This window comes from Hyla sarda, unplaced genomic scaffold (genome assembly GCF_029499605.1).
Source record: "Hyla sarda isolate aHylSar1 unplaced genomic scaffold, aHylSar1.hap1 scaffold_809, whole genome shotgun sequence".
Taxonomy (NCBI): Eukaryota; Metazoa; Chordata; class Amphibia; order Anura; family Hylidae; genus Hyla; species Hyla sarda.
In genome coordinates, this window is record NW_026610835.1 from 72,735 (window position 1) to 92,512 (window position 19,778).

General features: G+C 46.4%; 9 non-coding genes across 9 annotated transcripts; all 9 read left to right on the forward strand.

Annotated features, from left to right (window-relative positions):
- Window positions 1-626: 626 nt before the first annotated feature.
- LOC130347082 (U2 spliceosomal RNA) lies at window positions 627-817 on the forward strand. The gene has a single exon (XR_008885088.1). It is a non-coding gene; the product is annotated as a U2 spliceosomal RNA (small nuclear RNA).
- A 2,090-nt stretch (window positions 818-2,907) lies between these two features.
- On the forward strand, window positions 2,908-3,098 carry LOC130347083 (U2 spliceosomal RNA). The gene has a single exon (XR_008885089.1). It is a non-coding gene; the product is annotated as a U2 spliceosomal RNA (small nuclear RNA).
- Window positions 3,099-5,190: 2,092 nt separating this feature from the next.
- Window positions 5,191-5,381, forward strand: LOC130347084 (U2 spliceosomal RNA). The gene has a single exon (XR_008885090.1). It is a non-coding gene; the product is annotated as a U2 spliceosomal RNA (small nuclear RNA).
- A 2,078-nt stretch (window positions 5,382-7,459) lies between these two features.
- On the forward strand, window positions 7,460-7,650 carry LOC130347086 (U2 spliceosomal RNA). The gene has a single exon (XR_008885091.1). It is a non-coding gene; the product is annotated as a U2 spliceosomal RNA (small nuclear RNA).
- A 2,076-nt stretch (window positions 7,651-9,726) lies between these two features.
- On the forward strand, window positions 9,727-9,917 carry LOC130347087 (U2 spliceosomal RNA). The gene has a single exon (XR_008885092.1). It is a non-coding gene; the product is annotated as a U2 spliceosomal RNA (small nuclear RNA).
- A 2,088-nt stretch (window positions 9,918-12,005) lies between these two features.
- Window positions 12,006-12,196, forward strand: LOC130347088 (U2 spliceosomal RNA). The gene has a single exon (XR_008885093.1). It is a non-coding gene; the product is annotated as a U2 spliceosomal RNA (small nuclear RNA).
- Window positions 12,197-14,286: 2,090 nt separating this feature from the next.
- Window positions 14,287-14,477, forward strand: LOC130347089 (U2 spliceosomal RNA). The gene has a single exon (XR_008885094.1). It is a non-coding gene; the product is annotated as a U2 spliceosomal RNA (small nuclear RNA).
- A 2,088-nt stretch (window positions 14,478-16,565) lies between these two features.
- Window positions 16,566-16,756, forward strand: LOC130347091 (U2 spliceosomal RNA). The gene has a single exon (XR_008885096.1). It is a non-coding gene; the product is annotated as a U2 spliceosomal RNA (small nuclear RNA).
- Window positions 16,757-18,842: 2,086 nt separating this feature from the next.
- LOC130347092 (U2 spliceosomal RNA) lies at window positions 18,843-19,033 on the forward strand. The gene has a single exon (XR_008885097.1). It is a non-coding gene; the product is annotated as a U2 spliceosomal RNA (small nuclear RNA).
- Window positions 19,034-19,778: the final 745 nt, after the last annotated feature.

Consider the following 19,778-nt stretch of genomic DNA (forward strand, 5'->3'; position numbering starts at 1 on the left):
GTGCTATGATGTCACTCACTTCCACAGGCCTTGCAGAGTGTAAACAACAACAACCCAGCTTTGTTGTGTATGTAACCAAAGGGATTTGTGATGTCACCTAGAACCTTCACAGCAGCGACAGCTTTATGAGGAGCATCAGCACTGCTCTGCCTGAGCAGAACCATCACCGCCATAGGTTGTCAAATAACCCGGATTTAACCCACACAGGTAAGTCCAATGGGGTGCAGGCATGTCCTCTATGCTTACAGCTTCCCGTGGGTGTTGGTTTGATACCGTTTGGGGACAGCCAAGGAGGCATCTGCAGGCAACAAAGGTAGGTGTGTGCTTGTGTGTGTGTTTCCTATGCAGATCCTAAGCCCAGTGTCACATGCAAGTAGGAGGAGTAAGAAGGGTTCCTGGCAAATCCGGGTTATGGATTGCATTTAAAAAGGCCCCGTGGGAGTGCAATGGGCCCCTGTCTTGCTGCTTAGCAATAATGGTATGGGTTTAGGTTCTGCTGTGTGTACTGGTGGTTGACTGCCCCCCAGCCCAGAGTGTGCATGGAAAATTGTCTGGCAGCCTCCCTGACAGCAAGCAGTGATAGTGCCCATGAAGGGGACCTTGTTGGGCCCGCCCCTTTCACGGTTATCGCTTCTCGGCCTTTTGGCTAAGATCAAGTGTAGTATCTGTTCTTATCAGTTTAATATCTGATACGTCCCCTATCTGGGGACCATATATTAAATGGATTTTTGAGAACGGGGGCCGATTTCGAAGCTTGCTTCCGTCGCCCTATGCATTGACCCGATATGGCAGTATCTTCGGGTACAGTGCACCACCCCCTTACAGGGTTAAAAAGAAAGATTCCTACTTTCATTGCTACCTGCTTGCTGGCTAGCCAGCTAGCCAGCCCTGTGGGCCTTGCTGCTGCTGCAGCCAAAAAACAAAAGGTGGTGCTGCTGCTGCTTCTGCTGCTTCTGCTTCTGCTTGTGTCTGGCCCCTGTTGGAGCGTCCAGGCACAGGACTTCTGCTGCTGCTGACTAAATGGCCTCCTTAATTGGATCATTTGAGTAGCCAGCACACCTGTGCAGGTAGGGCATGACATGATAGGCAGCTGCCTTGATAGCGGGTGGGTGCTGAATGTTCCTAATTGACAAAATAAGATTAATGCTTATGAAGAAATATAAAATCTCATCCCTTCCCCAATATCGCGCCACACCCCTACCCCTTAATTCCCTGGTTGAACGTGATGGACATATGTCTTTTTTCGACCGTACTAACTATGTAACTATGTAACATAACATGGGGGGGGGGGGGGGTCTCCTGGCTGTTCACACAGGTGTGTCATTGCTGTACATTGACCATGCATTGCTTCTGTGGTATTGCAAAGGCAAAGACAAATGCTTCCAGCCATCCATTGCACTAATGGATTGGTCATCAGCTGGCTGTCTATGTCCCGCATCAATATAGACCAAAGTACAGAGGGTTAGGCTATGCTATTGTGCACCTACCTGATGCATCAGAAGGTGCGAGGCCCTTGCTAAATTCTGTGCACAGACTTTGAGATCTATGCTTTAGACTGTATCTAAACCTGCTCCAACATGGACTGACATTCTGGCCTACTTTCAGCCGATGCGACTTGTCTGTCGCTGAACAGTCGCTTTTTATGTATTCAGCACCTATGTATAATGTTGTAAAAATGCTCTAGAAGCTAAAGTCGCAGAAATGTCACACATATTTGGCCTGCAACTTTCTGTGCGACAAATTCAGACAGGAAAAATCAGTATAAATCCTTAGAAAATTATCCCCCAGTGTCTCCATCTGCTGGCGGTATTGAATAAGCATTGCTGCACTGATGGGGTATGCATTAGACGAAAAAAAAGAAGAAAAAGAAGAATAATACGCCCAGAAAAGAGGCGAAAAGGAGAAAAACGTAAAAAAACGTGAAAAAAAAGTAAGAGGAAGAGAAGGGAAAAAAAGGTGGAAATGGGTTTAAAAGTGATTTCGGCGGAGAAATATATATATATATATATATATATATATATATATATATATATATGCGCACACACACACATAGATATAAACGTATTCTCCGTTGAGATATTGCAGCCGCTGCTGTGTCCAGGCCCAGGAGCCTTAGCACTGTGCTGTGATGTCACTCAATACCACTGACATCACTAGGTGTAAACAACATCTCTCCTTTGCTGTGTATGTGACTATGGAGCTGTTTGGTGATGTCGTCTATTACGGCCTTCATAGAAGCAACAGGAGATTGTTGCATCCATCTTGAACCCTCAGAACTACAGTGCTATGATGTCACTCACTTCCACAGGCCTTGCAGAGTGTAAACAACAACAACCCAGCTTTGTTGTGTATGTAACCAAAGGGATTTGTGATGTCACCTAGAACCTTCACAGCAGCGACAGCTTTATGAGGAGCATCAGCACTGCTCTGCCTGAGCAGAACCATCACCGCCATAGGTTGTCAAATAACCCGGATTTAACCCACACAGGTAAGTCCAATGGGGTGCAGGCATGTCCTCTATGCTTACAGCTTCCCGTGGGTGTTGGTTTGATACCGTTTGGGGACAGCCAAGGAGGCATCTGCAGGCAACAAAGGTAGGTGTGTGCTTGTGTGTGTGTTTCCTATGCAGATCCTAAGCCCAGTGTCACATGCAAGTAGGAGGAGTAAGAAGGGTTCCTGGCAAATCCGGGTTATGGATTGCATTTAAAAAGGCCCCGTGGGAGTGCAATGGGCCCCTGTCTTGCTGCTTAGCAATAATGGTATGGGTTTAGGTTCTGCTGTGTGTACTGGTGGTTGACTGCCCCCCAGCCCAGAGTGTGCATGGAAAATTGTCTGGCAGCCTCCCTGACAGCAAGCAGTGATAGTGCCCATGAAGGGGACCTTGTTGGGCCCGCCCCTTTCACGGTTATCGCTTCTCGGCCTTTTGGCTAAGATCAAGTGTAGTATCTGTTCTTATCAGTTTAATATCTGATACGTCCCCTATCTGGGGACCATATATTAAATGGATTTTTGAGAACGGGGGCCGATTTCGAAGCTTGCTTCCGTCGCCCTATGCATTGACCCGATATGGCAGTATCTTCGGGTACAGTGCACCACCCCCTTACAGGGTTAAAAAGAAAGATTCCTACTTTCATTGCTACCTGCTTGCTGGCTAGCCAGCTAGCCAGCCCTGTGGGCCTTGCTGCTGCTGCAGCCAAAAAACAAAAGGTGGTGCTGCTGCTGCTTCTGCTGCTTCTGCTTCTGCTTGTGTCTGGCCCCTGTTGGAGCGTCCAGGCACAGGACTTCTGCTGCTGCTGACTAAATGGCCTCCTTAATTGGATCATTTGAGTAGCCAGCACACCTGTGCAGGTAGGGCATGACATGATAGGCAGCTGCCTTGATAGCGGGTGGGTGCTGAATGTTCCTAATTGACAAAATAAGATTAATGCTTATGAAGAAATATAAAATCTCATCCCTTCCCCAATATCGCGCCACACCCCTACCCCTTAATTCCCTGGTTGAACGTGATGGACATATGTCTTTTTTCGACCGTACTAACTATGTAACTATGTAACATAACATGGGGGGGGGGGGGGGGTCTCCTGGCTGTTCACACAGGTGTGTCATTGCTGTACATTGACCATGCATTGCTTCTGTGGTATTGCAAAGGCAAAGACAAATGCTTCCAGCCATCCATTGCACTAATGGATTGGTCATCAGCTGGCTGTCTATGTCCCGCATCAATATAGACCAAAGTACAGAGGGTTAGGCTATGCTATTGTGCACCTACCTGATGCATCAGAAGGTGCGAGGCCCTTGCTAAATTCTGTGCACAGACTTTGAGATCTATGCTTTAGACTGTATCTAAACCTGCTCCAACATGGACTGACATTCTGGCCTACTTTCAGCCGATGCGACTTGTCTGTCGCTGAACAGTCGCTTTTTATGTATTCAGCACCTATGTATAATGTTGTAAAAATGCTCTAGAAGCTAAAGTCGCAGAAATGTCACACATATTTGGCCTGCAACTTTCTGTGCGACAAATTCAGACAGGAAAAATCAGTATAAATCCTTAGAAAATTATCCCCCAGTGTCTCCATCTGCTGGCGGTATTGAATAAGCATTGCTGCACTGATGGGGTATGCATTAGACGAAAAAAAAGAAGAAAAAGAAGAATAATACGCCCAGAAAAGAGGCGAAAAGGAGAAAAACGTAAAAAAACGTGAAAAAAAAGTAAGAGGAAGAGAAGGGAAAAAAAGGTGGAAATGGGTTTAAAAGTGATTTCGGCGGAGAAAAATATATATATATATATATATATATATATATATATATATATATGCGCACACACACACATAGATATAAACGTATTCTCCGTTGAGATATTGCAGCCGCTGCTGTGTCCAGGCCCAGGAGCCTTAGCACTGTGCTGTGATGTCACTCAATACCACTGACATCACTAGGTGTAAACAACATCTCTCCTTTGCTGTGTATGTGACTATGGAGCTGTTTGGTGATGTCGTCTATTACGGCCTTCATAGAAGCAACAGGAGATTGTTGCATCCATCTTGAACCCTCAGAACTACAGTGCTATGATGTCACTCACTTCCACAGGCCTTGCAGAGTGTAAACAACAACAACCCAGCTTTGTTGTGTATGTAACCAAAGGGATTTGTGATGTCACCTAGAACCTTCACAGCAGCGACAGCTTTATGAGGAGCATCAGCACTGCTCTGCCTGAGCAGAACCATCACCGCCATAGGTTGTCAAATAACCCGGATTTAACCCACACAGGTAAGTCCAATGGGGTGCAGGCATGTCCTCTATGCTTACAGCTTCCCGTGGGTGTTGGTTTGATACCGTTTGGGGACAGCCAAGGAGGCATCTGCAGGCAACAAAGGTAGGTGTGTGCTTGTGTGTGTGTTTCCTATGCAGATCCTAAGCCCAGTGTCACATGCAAGTAGGAGGAGTAAGAAGGGTTCCTGGCAAATCCGGGTTATGGATTGCATTTAAAAAGGCCCCGTGGGAGTGCAATGGGCCCCTGTCTTGCTGCTTAGCAATAATGGTATGGGTTTAGGTTCTGCTGTGTGTACTGGTGGTTGACTGCCCCCCAGCCCAGAGTGTGCATGGAAAATTGTCTGGCAGCCTCCCTGACAGCAAGCAGTGATAGTGCCCATGAAGGGGACCTTGTTGGGCCCGCCCCTTATCACGGTTATCGCTTCTCGGCCTTTTGGCTAAGATCAAGTGTAGTATCTGTTCTTATCAGTTTAATATCTGATACGTCCCCTATCTGGGGACCATATATTAAATGGATTTTTGAGAACGGGGGCCGATTTCGAAGCTTGCTTCCGTCGCCCTATGCATTGACCCGATATGGCAGTATCTTCGGGTACAGTGCACCACCCCCTTACAGGGTTAAAAAGAAAGATTCCTACTTTCATTGCTACCTGCTTGCTGGCTAGCCAGCTAGCCAGCCCTGTGGGCCTTGCTGCTGCTGCAGCCAAAAAACAAAAGGTGGTGCTGCTGCTGCTTCTGCTGCTTCTGCTTCTGCTTGTGTCTGGCCCCTGTTGGAGCGTCCAGGCACAGGACTTCTGCTGCTGCTGACTAAATGGCCTCCTTTGAGTAGCCAGCACACCTGTGCAGGTAGGGCATGACATGATAGGCAGCTGCCTTGATTGCGGGTGGGTGCTGAATGTTCCTAATTGACAAAATAAGATTAATGCTTATGAAGAAATATAAAATCTCATCCCTTCCCCAATATCGCGCCACACCCCTACCCCTTAATTCCCTGGTTGAACGTGATGGACATATGTCTTTTTTCGACCGTACTAACTATGTAACTATGTAACATAACATGGGGGGGGGGGGGGGTCTCCTGGCTGTTCACACAGGTGTGTCATTGCTGTACATTGACCATGCATTGCTTCTGTGGTATTGCAAAGGCAAAGACAAATGCTTCCAGCCATCCATTGCACTAATGGATTGGTCATCAGCTGGCTGTCTATGTCCCGCATCAATATAGACCAAAGTACAGAGGGTTAGGCTATGCTATTGTGCACCTACCTGATGCATCAGAAGGTGCGAGGCCCTTGCTAAATTCTGTGCACAGACTTTGAGATCTATGCTTTAGACTGTATCTAAACCTGCTCCAACATGGACTGACATTCTGGCCTACTTTCAGCCGATGCGACTTGTCTGTCGCTGAACAGTCGCTTTTTATGTATTCAGCACCTATGTATAATGTTGTAAAAATGCTCTAGAAGCTAAAGTCGCAGAAATGTCACACATATTTGGCCTGCAACTTTCTGTGCGACAAATTCAGACAGGAAAAATCAGTATAAATCCTTAGAAAATTATCCCCCAGTGTCTCCATCTGCTGGCGGTATTGAATAAGCATTGCTGCACTGATGGGGTATGCATTAGACGAAAAAAAAGAAGAAAAAGAAGAATAATACGCCCAGAAAAGAGGCGAAAAGGAGAAAAACGTAAAAAAACGTGAAAAAAAAGTAAGAGGAAGAGAAGGGAAAAAAAGGTGGAAATGGGTTTAAAAGTGATTTCGGCGGAGAAATATATATATATATATATATATATATATATATATATATATATATGCGCACACACACACATAGATATAAACGTATTCTCCGTTGAGATATTGCAGCCGCTGCTGTGTCCAGGCCCAGGAGCCTTAGCACTGTGCTGTGATGTCACTCAATACCACTGACATCACTAGGTGTAAACAACATCTCTCCTTTGCTGTGTATGTGACTATGGAGCTGTTTGGTGATGTCGTCTATTACGGCCTTCATAGAAGCAACAGGAGATTGTTGCATCCATCTTGAACCCTCAGAACTACAGTGCTATGATGTCACTCACTTCCACAGGCCTTGCAGAGTGTAAACAACAACAACCCAGCTTTGTTGTGTATGTAACCAAAGGGATTTGTGATGTCACCTAGAACCTTCACAGCAGCGACAGCTTTATGAGGAGCATCAGCACTGCTCTGCCTGAGCAGAACCATCACCGCCATAGGTTGTCAAATAACCCGGATTTAACCCACACAGGTAAGTCCAATGGGGTGCAGGCATGTCCTCTATGCTTACAGCTTCCCGTGGGTGTTGGTTTGATACCGTTTGGGGACAGCCAAGGAGGCATCTGCAGGCAACAAAGGTAGGTGTGTGCTTGTGTGTGTGTTTCCTATGCAGATCCTAAGCCCAGTGTCACATGCAAGTAGGAGGAGTAAGAAGGGTTCCTGGCAAATCCGGGTTATGGATTGCATTTAAAAAGGCCCCGTGGGAGTGCAATGGGCCCCTGTCTTGCTGCTTAGCAATAATGGTATGGGTTTAGGTTCTGCTGTGTGTACTGGTGGTTGACTGCCCCCCAGCCCAGAGTGTGCATGGAAAATTGTCTGGCAGCCTCCCTGACAGCAAGCAGTGATAGTGCCCATGAAGGGGACCTTGTTGGGCCCGCCCCTTTCACGGTTATCGCTTCTCGGCCTTTTGGCTAAGATCAAGTGTAGTATCTGTTCTTATCAGTTTAATATCTGATACGTCCCCTATCTGGGGACCATATATTAAATGGATTTTTGAGAACGGGGGCCGATTTCGAAGCTTGCTTCCGTCGCCCTATGCATTGACCCGATATGGCAGTATCTTCGGGTACAGTGCACCACCCCCTTACAGGGTTAAAAAGAAAGATTCCTACTTTCATTGCTACCTGCTTGCTGGCTAGCCAGCTAGCCAGCCCTGTGGGCCTTGCTGCTGCTGCAGCCAAAAAACAAAAGGTGGTGCTGCTGCTGCTTCTGCTGCTTCTGCTTCTGCTTGTGTCTGGCTCCTGTTGGAGCGTCCAGGCACAGGACTTCTGCTGCTGCTGACTAAATGGCCTCCTTAATTGGATCATTTGAGTAGCCAGCACACCTGTGCAGGTAGGGCATGACATGATAGGCAGCTGCCTTGATAGCGGGTGGGTGCTGAATGTTCCTAATTGACAAAATAAGATTAATGCTTATGAAGAAATATAAAATCTCATCCCTTCCCCAATATCGCGCCACACCCCTACCCCTTAATTCCCTGGTTGAACGTGATGGACATATGTCTTTTTTCGACCGTACTAACTATGTAACTATGTAACATAACATGGGGGGGGGGTCTCCTGGCTGTTCACACAGGTGTGTCATTGCTGTACATTGACCATGCATTGCTTCTGTGGTATTGCAAAGGCAAAGACAAATGCTTCCAGCCATCCATTGCACTAATGGATTGGTCATCAGCTGGCTGTCTATGTCCCGCATCAATATAGACCAAAGTACAGAGGGTTAGGCTATGCTATTGTGCACCTACCTGATGCATCAGAAGGTGCGAGGCCCTTGCTAAATTCTGTGCACAGACTTTGAGATCTATGCTTTAGACTGTATCTAAACCTGCTCCAACATGGACTGACATTCTGGCCTACTTTCAGCCGATGCGACTTGTCTGTCGCTGAACAGTCGCTTTTTATGTATTCAGCACCTATGTATAATGTTGTAAAAATGCTCTAGAAGCTAAAGTCGCAGAAATGTCACACATATTTGGCCTGCAACTTTCTGTGCGACAAATTCAGACAGGAAAAATCAGTATAAATCCTTAGAAAATTATCCCCCAGTGTCTCCATCTGCTGGCGGTATTGAATAAGCATTGCTGCACTGATGGGGTATGCATTAGACGAAAAAAAAGAAGAAAAAGAAGAATAATACGCCCAGAAAAGAGGCGAAAAGGAGAAAAACGTAAAAAAACGTGAAAAAAAAGTAAGAGGAAGAGAAGGGAAAAAAAGGTGGAAATGGGTTTAAAAGTGATTTCGGCGGAGAATATATATATATATATATATATATATATATATATATGCGCACACACACACATAGATATAAACGTATTCTCCGTTGAGATATTGCAGCCGCTGCTGTGTCCAGGCCCAGGAGCCTTAGCACTGTGCTGTGATGTCACTCAATACCACTGACATCACTAGGTGTAAACAACATCTCTCCTTTGCTGTGTATGTGACTATGGAGCTGTTTGGTGATGTCGTCTATTACGGCCTTCATAGAAGCAACAGGAGATTGTTGCATCCATCTTGAACCCTCAGAACTACAGTGCTATGATGTCACTCACTTCCACAGGCCTTGCAGAGTGTAAACAACAACAACCCAGCTTTGTTGTGTATGTAACCAAAGGGATTTGTGATGTCACCTAGAACCTTCACAGCAGCGACAGCTTTATGAGGAGCATCAGCACTGCTCTGCCTGAGCAGAACCATCACCGCCATAGGTTGTCAAATAACCCGGATTTAACCCACACAGGTAAGTCCAATGGGGTGCAGGCATGTCCTCTATGCTTACAGCTTCCCGTGGGTGTTGGTTTGATACCGTTTGGGGACAGCCAAGGAGGCATCTGCAGGCAACAAAGGTAGGTGTGTGCTTGTGTGTGTGTTTCCTATGCAGATCCTAAGCCCAGTGTCACATGCAAGTAGGAGGAGTAAGAAGGGTTCCTGGCAAATCCGGGTTATGGATTGCATTTAAAAAGGCCCCGTGGGAGTGCAATGGGCCCCTGTCTTGCTGCTTAGCAATAATGGTATGGGTTTAGGTTCTGCTGTGTGTACTGGTGGTTGACTGCCCCCCAGCCCAGAGTGTGCATGGAAAATTGTCTGGCAGCCTCCCTGACAGCAAGCAGTGATAGTGCCCATGAAGGGGACCTTGTTGGGCCCGCCCCTTTCACGGTTATCGCTTCTCGGCCTTTTGGCTAAGATCAAGTGTAGTATCTGTTCTTATCAGTTTAATATCTGATACGTCCCCTATCTGGGGACCATATATTAAATGGATTTTTGAGAACGGGGGCCGATTTCGAAGCTTGCTTCCGTCGCCCTATGCATTGACCCGATATGGCAGTATCTTCGGGTACAGTGCACCACCCCCTTACAGGGTTAAAAAGAAAGATTCCTACTTTCATTGCTACCTGCTTGCTGGCTAGCCAGCTAGCCAGCCCTGTGGGCCTTGCTGCTGCTGCAGCCAAAAAACAAAAGGTGGTGCTGCTGCTGCTTCTGCTGCTTCTGCTTCTGCTTGTGTCTGGCCCCTGTTGGAGCGTCCAGGCACAGGACTTCTGCTGCTGCTGACTAAATGGCCTCCTTAATTGGATCATTTGAGTAGCCAGCACACCTGTGCAGGTAGGGCATGACATGATAGGCAGCTGCCTTGATAGCGGGTGGGTGCTGAATGTTCCTAATTGACAAAATAAGATTAATGCTTATGAAGAAATATAAAATCTCATCCCTTCCCCAATATCGCGCCACACCCCTACCCCTTAATTCCCTGGTTGAACGTGATGGACATATGTCTTTTTTCGACCGTACTAACTATGTAACTATGTAACATAACATGGGGGGGGGGGTCTCCTGGCTGTTCACACAGGTGTGTCATTGCTGTACATTGACCATGCATTGCTTCTGTGGTATTGCAAAGGCAAAGACAAATGCTTCCAGCCATCCATTGCACTAATGGATTGGTCATCAGCTGGCTGTCTATGTCTCGCATCAATATAGACCAAAGTACAGAGGGTTAGGCTATGCTATTGTGCACCTACCTGATGCATCAGAAGGTGCGAGGCCCTTGCTAAATTCTGTGCACAGACTTTGAGATCTATGCTTTAGACTGTATCTAAACCTGCTCCAACATGGACTGACATTCTGGCCTACTTTCAGCCGATGCGACTTGTCTGTCGCTGAACAGTCGCTTTTTATGTATTCAGCACCTATGTATAATGTTGTAAAAATGCTCTAGAAGCTAAAGTCGCAGAAATGTCACACATATTTGGCCTGCAACTTTCTGTGCGACAAATTCAGACAGGAAAAATCAGTATAAATCCTTAGAAAATTATCCCCCAGTGTCTCCATCTGCTGGCGGTATTGAATAAGCATTGCTGCACTGATGGGGTATGCATTAGACGAAAAAAAAGAAGAAAAAGAAGAATAATACGCCCAGAAAAGAGGCGAAAAGGAGAAAAACGTAAAAAAACGTGAAAAAAAAGTAAGAGGAAGAGAAGGGAAAAAAAGGTGGAAATGGGTTTAAAAGTGATTTCGGCGGAGAAATATATATATATATATATATATATATATATATATATATATATATATGCGCACACACACACATAGATATAAACGTATTCTCCGTTGAGATATTGCAGCCGCTGCTGTGTCCAGGCCCAGGAGCCTTAGCACTGTGCTGTGATGTCACTCAATACCACTGACATCACTAGGTGTAAACAACATCTCTCCTTTGCTGTGTATGTGACTATGGAGCTGTTTGGTGATGTCGTCTATTACGGCCTTCATAGAAGCAACAGGAGATTGTTGCATCCATCTTGAACCCTCAGAACTACAGTGCTATGATGTCACTCACTTCCACAGGCCTTGCAGAGTGTAAACAACAACAACCCAGCTTTGTTGTGTATGTAACCAAAGGGATTTGTGATGTCACCTAGAACCTTCACAGCAGCGACAGCTTTATGAGGAGCATCAGCACTGCTCTGCCTGAGCAGAACCATCACCGCCATAGGTTGTCAAATAACCCGGATTTAACCCACACAGGTAAGTCCAATGGGGTGCAGGCATGTCCTCTATGCTTACAGCTTCCCGTGGGTGTTGGTTTGATACCGTTTGGGGACAGCCAAGGAGGCATCTGCAGGCAACAAAGGTAGGTGTGTGCTTGTGTGTGTGTTTCCTATGCAGATCCTAAGCCCAGTGTCACATGCAAGTAGGAGGAGTAAGAAGGGTTCCTGGCAAATCCGGGTTATGGATTGCATTTAAAAAGGCCCCGTGGGAGTGCAATGGGCCCCTGTCTTGCTGCTTAGCAATAATGGTATGGGTTTAGGTTCTGCTGTGTGTACTGGTGGTTGACTGCCCCCCAGCCCAGAGTGTGCATGGAAAATTGTCTGGCAGCCTCCCTGACAGCAAGCAGTGATAGTGCCCATGAAGGGGACCTTGTTGGGCCCGCCCCTTTCACGGTTATCGCTTCTCGGCCTTTTGGCTAAGATCAAGTGTAGTATCTGTTCTTATCAGTTTAATATCTGATACGTCCCCTATCTGGGGACCATATATTAAATGGATTTTTGAGAACGGGGGCCGATTTCGAAGCTTGCTTCCGTCGCCCTATGCATTGACCCGATATGGCAGTATCTTCGGGTACAGTGCACCACCCCCTTACAGGGTTAAAAAGAAAGATTCCTACTTTCATTGCTACCTGCTTGCTGGCTAGCCAGCTAGCCAGCCCTGTGGGCCTTGCTGCTGCTGCAGCCAAAAAACAAAAGGTGGTGCTGCTGCTGCTTCTGCTGCTTCTGCTTCTGCTTGTGTCTGGCCCCTGTTGGAGCGTCCAGGCACAGGACTTCTGCTGCTGCTGACTAAATGGCCTCCTTAATTGGATCATTTGAGTAGCCAGCACACCTGTGCAGGTAGGGCATGACATGATAGGCAGCTGCCTTGATAGCGGGTGGGTGCTGAATGTTCCTAATTGACAAAATAAGATTAATGCTTATGAAGAAATATAAAATCTCATCCCTTCCCCAATATCGCGCCACACCCCTACCCCTTAATTCCCTGGTTGAACGTGATGGACATATGTCTTTTTTCGACCGTACTAACTATGTAACTATGTAACATAACATGGGGGGGGGGGTCTCCTGGCTGTTCACACAGGTGTGTCATTGCTGTACATTGACCATGCATTGCTTCTGTGGTATTGCAAAGGCAAAGACAAATGCTTCCAGCCATCCATTGCACTAATGGATTGGTCATCAGCTGGCTGTCTATGTCCCGCATCAATATAGACCAAAGTACAGAGGGTTAGGCTATGCTATTGTGCACCTACCTGATGCATCAGAAGGTGCGAGGCCCTTGCTAAATTCTGTGCACAGACTTTGAGATCTATGCTTTAGACTGTATCTAAACCTGCTCCAACATGGACTGACATTCTGGCCTACTTTCAGCCGATGCGACTTGTCTGTCGCTGAACAGTCGCTTTTTATGTATTCAGCACCTATGTATAATGTTGTAAAAATGCTCTAGAAGCTAAAGTCGCAGAAATGTCACACATATTTGGCCTGCAACTTTCTGTGCGACAAATTCAGACAGGAAAAATCAGTATAAATCCTTAGAAAATTATCCCCCAGTGTCTCCATCTGCTGGCGGTATTGAATAAGCATTGCTGCACTGATGGGGTATGCATTAGACGAAAAAAAAGAAGAAAAAGAAGAATAATACGCCCAGAAAAGAGGCGAAAAGGAGAAAAACGTAAAAAAACGTGAAAAAAAAGTAAGAGGAAGAGAAGGGAAAAAAAGGTGGAAATGGGTTTAAAAGTGATTTCGGCGGAGAAATATATATATATATATATATATATATATATATATATATATATATATATGCGCACACACACACATAGATATAAACGTATTCTCCGTTGAGATATTGCAGCCGCTGCTGTGTCCAGGCCCAGGAGCCTTAGCACTGTGCTGTGATGTCACTCAATACCACTGACATCACTAGGTGTAAACAACATCTCTCCTTTGCTGTGTATGTGACTATGGAGCTGTTTGGTGATGTCGTCTATTACGGCCTTCATAGAAGCAACAGGAGATTGTTGCATCCATCTTGAACCCTCAGAACTACAGTGCTATGATGTCACTCACTTCCACAGGCCTTGCAGAGTGTAAACAACAACAACCCAGCTTTGTTGTGTATGTAACCAAAGGGATTTGTGATGTCACCTAGAACCTTCACAGCAGCGACAGCTTTATGAGGAGCATCAGCACTGCTCTGCCTGAGCAGAACCATCACCGCCATAGGTTGTCAAATAACCCGGATTTAACCCACACAGGTAAGTCCAATGGGGTGCAGGCATGTCCTCTATGCTTACAGCTTCCCGTGGGTGTTGGTTTGATACCGTTTGGGGACAGCCAAGGAGGCATCTGCAGGCAACAAAGGTAGGTGTGTGCTTGTGTGTGTGTTTCCTATGCAGATCCTAAGCCCAGTGTCACATGCAAGTAGGAGGAGTAAGAAGGGTTCCTGGCAAATCCGGGTTATGGATTGCATTTAAAAAGGCCCCGTGGGAGTGCAATGGGCCCCTGTCTTGCTGCTTAGCAATAATGGTATGGGTTTAGGTTCTGCTGTGTGTACTGGTGGTTGACTGCCCCCCAGCCCAGAGTGTGCATGGAAAATTGTCTGGCAGCCTCCCTGACAGCAAGCAGTGATAGTGCCCATGAAGGGGACCTTGTTGGGCCCGCCCCTTTCACGGTTATCGCTTCTCGGCCTTTTGGCTAAGATCAAGTGTAGTATCTGTTCTTATCAGTTTAATATCTGATACGTCCCCTATCTGGGGACCATATATTAAATGGATTTTTGAGAACGGGGGCCGATTTCGAAGCTTGCTTCCGTCGCCCTATGCATTGACCCGATATGGCAGTATCTTCGGGTACAGTGCACCACCCCCTTACAGGGTTAAAAAGAAAGATTCCTACTTTCATTGCTACCTGCTTGCTGGCTAGCCAGCTAGCCAGCCCTGTGGGCCTTGCTGCTGCTGCAGCCAAAAAACAAAAGGTGGTGCTGCTGCTGCTTCTGCTGCTTCTGCTTCTGCTTGTGTCTGGCCCCTGTTGGAGCGTCCAGGCACAGGACTTCTGCTGCTGCTGACTAAATGGCCTCCTTAATTGGATCATTTGAGTAGCCAGCACACCTGTGCAGGTAGGGCATGACATGATAGGCAGCTGCCTTGATAGCGGGTGGGTGCTGAATGTTCCTAATTGACAAAATAAGATTAATGCTTATGAAGAAATATAAAATCTCATCCCTTCCCCAATATCGCGCCACACCCCTACCCCTTAATTCCCTGGTTGAACGTGATGGACATATGTCTTTTTTCGACCGTACTAACTATGTAACTATGTAACATAACATGGGGGGGGGGGTCTCCTGGCTGTTCACACAGGTGTGTCATTGCTGTACATTGACCATGCATTGCTTCTGTGGTATTGCAAAGGCAAAGACAAATGCTTCCAGCCATCCATTGCACTAATGGATTGGTCATCAGCTGGCTGTCTATGTCCCGCATCAATATAGACCAAAGTACAGAGGGTTAGGCTATGCTATTGTGCACCTACCTGATGCATCAGAAGGTGCGAGGCCCTTGCTAAATTCTGTGCACAGACTTTGAGATCTATGCTTTAGACTGTATCTAAACCTGCTCCAACATGGACTGACATTCTGGCCTACTTTCAGCCGATGCGACTTGTCTGTCGCTGAACAGTCGCTTTTTATGTATTCAGCACCTATGTATAATGTTGTAAAAATGCTCTAGAAGCTAAAGTCGCAGAAATGTCACACATATTTGGCCTGCAACTTTCTGTGCGACAAATTCAGACAGGAAAAATCAGTATAAATCCTTAGAAAATTATCCCCCAGTGTCTCCATCTGCTGGCGGTATTGAATAAGCATTGCTGCACTGATGGGGTATGCATTAGACGAAAAAAAAGAAGAAAAAGAAGAATAATACGCCCAGAAAAGAGGCGAAAAGGAGAAAAACGTAAAAAAACGTGAAAAAAAAGTAAGAGGAAGAGAAGGGAAAAAAAGGTGGAAATGGGTTTAAAAGTGATTTCGGCGGAGAAATATATATATATATATATATATATATATATATATATATATATATACGCGCACACACACACATATATATAAACGTATTCTCCGTTGAGATATTGCAGCCGCTGCTGTGTCCAGGCCCAGGAGCCTTAGCACTGTGCTGTGATGTCACTCAATACCACTGACATCACTAGGTGTAAACAACATCTCTCCTTTGCTGTGTATGTGACTATGGAGCTGTTTGGTGATGTCGTCTATTACGGCCTTCATAGAAGCAACAGGAGATTGTTGCATCCATCTTGAACCCTCAGAACTACAGTGCTATGATGTCACTCACTTCCACAGGCCTTGCAGAGTGTAAACAACAACAACCCAGCTTTGTTGTGTATGTAACCAAAGGGATTTGTGATGTCACCTAGAACCTTCACAGCAGCGACAGCTTTATGAGGAGCATCAGCACTGCTCTGCCTGAGCAGAACCATCACCGCCATAGGTTGTCAAATAACCCGGATTTAACCCACACAGGTAAGTCCAATGGGGTGCAGGCATGTCCTCTATGCTTACAGCTTCCCGTGGGTGTTGGTTTGATACCGTTTGGGGACAGCCAAGGAGGCATCTGCAGGCAACAAAGGTAGGTGTGTGCTTGTGTGTGTGTTTCCTATGCAGATCCTAAGCCCAGTGTCACATGCAAGTAGGAGGAGTAAGAAGGGTTCCTGGCAAATCCGGGTTATGGATTGCATTTAAAAAGGCCCCGTGGGAGTGCAATGGGCCCCTGTCTTGCTGCTTAGCAATAATGGTATGGGTTTAGGTTCTGCTGTGTGTACTGGTGGTTGACTGCCCCCCAGCCCAGAGTGTGCATGGAAAATTGTCTGGCAGCCTCCCTGACAGCAAGCAGTGATAGTGCCCATGAAGGGGACCTTGTTGGGCCCGCCCCTTTCACGGTTATCGCTTCTCGGCCTTTTGGCTAAGATCAAGTGTAGTATCTGTTCTTATCAGTTTAATATCTGATACGTCCCCTATCTGGGGACCATATATTAAATGGATTTTTGAGAACGGGGGCCGATTTCGAAGCTTGCTTCCGTCGCCCTATGCATTGACCCGATATGGCAGTATCTTCGGGTACAGTGCACCACCCCCTTACAGGGTTAAAAAGAAAGATTCCTACTTTCATTGCTACCTGCTTGCTGGCTAGCCAGCTAGCCAGCCCTGTGGGCCTTGCTGCTGCTGCAGCCAAAAAACAAAAGGTGGTGCTGCTGCTGCTTCTGCTGCTTCTGCTTCTGCTTGTGTCTGGCCCCTGTTGGAGCGTCCAGGCACAGGACTTCTGCTGCTGCTGACTAAATGGCCTCCTTAATTGGATCATTTGAGTAGCCAGCACACCTGTGCAGGTAGGGCATGACATGATAGGCAGCTGCCTTGATAGCGGGTGGGTGCTGAATGTTCCTAATTGACAAAATAAGATTAATGCTTATGAAGAAATATAAAATCTCATCCCTTCCCCAATATCGCGCCACACCCCTACCCCTTAATTCCCTGGTTGAACGTGATGGACATATGTCTTTTTTCGACCGTACTAACTATGTAACTATGTAACATAACATGGGGGGGGGGGTCTCCTGGCTGTTCACACAGGTGTGTCATTGCTGTACATTGACCATGCATTGCTTCTGTGGTATTGCAAAGGCAAAGACAAATGCTTCCAGCCATCCATTGCACTAATGGATTGGTCATCAGCTGGCTGTCTATGTCCCGCATCAATATAGACCAAAGTACAGAGGGTTAGGCTATGCTATTGTGCACCTACCTGATGCATCAGAAGGTGCGAGGCCCTTGCTAAATTCTGTGCACAGACTTTGAGATCTATGCTTTAGACTGTATCTAAACCTGCTCCAACATGGACTGACATTCTGGCCTACTTTCAGCCGATGCGACTTGTCTGTCGCTGAACAGTCGCTTTTTATGTATTCAGCACCTATGTATAATGTTGTAAAAATGCTCTAGAAGCTAAAGTCGCAGAAATGTCACACATATTTGGCCTGCAACTTTCTGTGCGACAAATTCAGACAGGAAAAATCAGTATAAATCCTTAGAAAATTATCCCCCAGTGTCTCCATCTGCTGGCGGTATTGAATAAGCATTGCTGCACTGATGGGGTATGCATTAGACGAAAAAAAAGAAGAAAAAGAAGAATAATACGCCCAGAAAAGAGGCGAAAAGGAGAAAAACGTAAAAAAACGTGAAAAAAAAGTAAGAGGAAGAGAAGGGAAAAAAAGGTGGAAATGGGTTTAAAAGTGATTTCGGCGGAGAAATATATATATATATATATATATATATATATATATATATATATATGCGCACACACACACATAGATATAAACGTATTCTCCGTTGAGATATTGCAGCCGCTGCTGTGTCCAGGCCCAGGAGCCTTAGCACTGTGCTGTGATGTCACTCAATACCACTGACATCACTAGGTGTAAACAACATCTCTCCTTTGCTGTGTATGTGACTATGGAGCTGTTTGGTGATGTCGTCTATTACGGCCTTCATAGAAGCAACAGGAGATTGTTGCATCCATCTTGAACCCTCAGAACTACAGTGCTATGATGTCACTCACTTCCACAGGCTTTGCAGAGTGTAAACAACAACAACCCAGCTTTGTTGTGTATGTAACCAAAGGGATTTGTGATGTCACCTAGAACCTTCACAGCAGCGACAGCTTTATGAGGAGCATCAGCACTGGTCTGCCTGAGCAGAACCATCACCGCCATAGGTTGTCAAATAACCCGGATTTAACCCACACAGGTAAGTCCAATGGGGTGCAGGCATGTCCTCTATGCTTACAGCTTCCCGTGGGTGTTGGTTTGATACCGTTTGGGGACAGCCAAGGAGGCATCTGCAGGCAACAAAGGTAGGTGTGTGCTTGTGTGTGTGTTTCCTATGCAGATCCTAAGCCCAGTGTCACATGCAAGTAGGAGGAGTAAGAAGGGTTCCTGGCAAATCCGGGTTATGGATTGCATTTAAAAAGGCCCCGTGGGAGTGCAATGGGCCCCTGTCTTGCTGCTTAGCAATAATGGTATGGGTTTAGGTTCTGCTGTGTGTACTGGTGGTTGACTGCCCCCCAGCCCAGAGTGTGCATGGAAAATTGTCTGGCAGCCTCCCTGACAGCAAGCAGTGATAGTGCCCATGAAGGGGACCTTGTTGGGCCCGCCCCTTTCACGGTTATCGCTTCTCGGCCTTTTGGCTAAGATCAAGTGTAGTATCTGTTCTTATCAGTTTAATATCTGATACGTCCCCTATCTGGGGACCATATATTAAATGGATTTTTGAGAACGGGGGCCGATTTCGAAGCTTGCTTCCGTCGCCCTATGCATTGACCCGATATGGCAGTATCTTCGGGTACAGTGCACCACCCCCTTACAGGGTTAAAAAGAAAGATTCCTACTTTCATTGCTACCTGCTTGCTGGCTAGCCAGCTAGCCAGCCCTGTGGGCCTTGCTGCTGCTGCAGCCAAAAAACAAAAGGTGGTGCTGCTGCTGCTTCTGCTGCTTCTGCTTCTGCTTGTGTCTTGCCCCTGTTGGAGCGTCCAGGCACAGGACTTCTGCTGCTGCTGACTAAATGGCCTCCTTAATTGGATCATTTGAGTAGCCAGCACACCTGTGCAGGTAGGGCATGACATGATAGGCAGCTGCCTTGATAGCGGGTGGGTGCTGAATGTTCCTAATTGACAAAATAAGATTAATGCTTATGAAGAAATATAAAATCTCATCCCTTCCCCAATATCGCGCCACACCCCTACCCCTTAATTCCCTGGTTGAACGTGATGGACATATGTCTTTTTTCGACCGTACTAACTATGTAACTATGTAACATAACATGGGGGGGGGGTCTCCTGGCTGTTCACACAGGTGTGTCATTGCTGTACATTGACCATGCATTGCTTCTGTGGTATTGCAAAGGCAAAGACAAATGCTTCCAGCCATCCATTGCACTAATGGATTGGTCATCAGCTGGCTGTCTATGTCCCGCATCAATATAGACCAAAGTACAGAGGGTTAGGCTATGCTATTGTGCACCTACCTGATGCATCAGAAGGTGCGAGGCCCTTGCTAAATTCTGTGCACAGACTTTGAGATCTATGCTTTAGACTGTATCTAAAC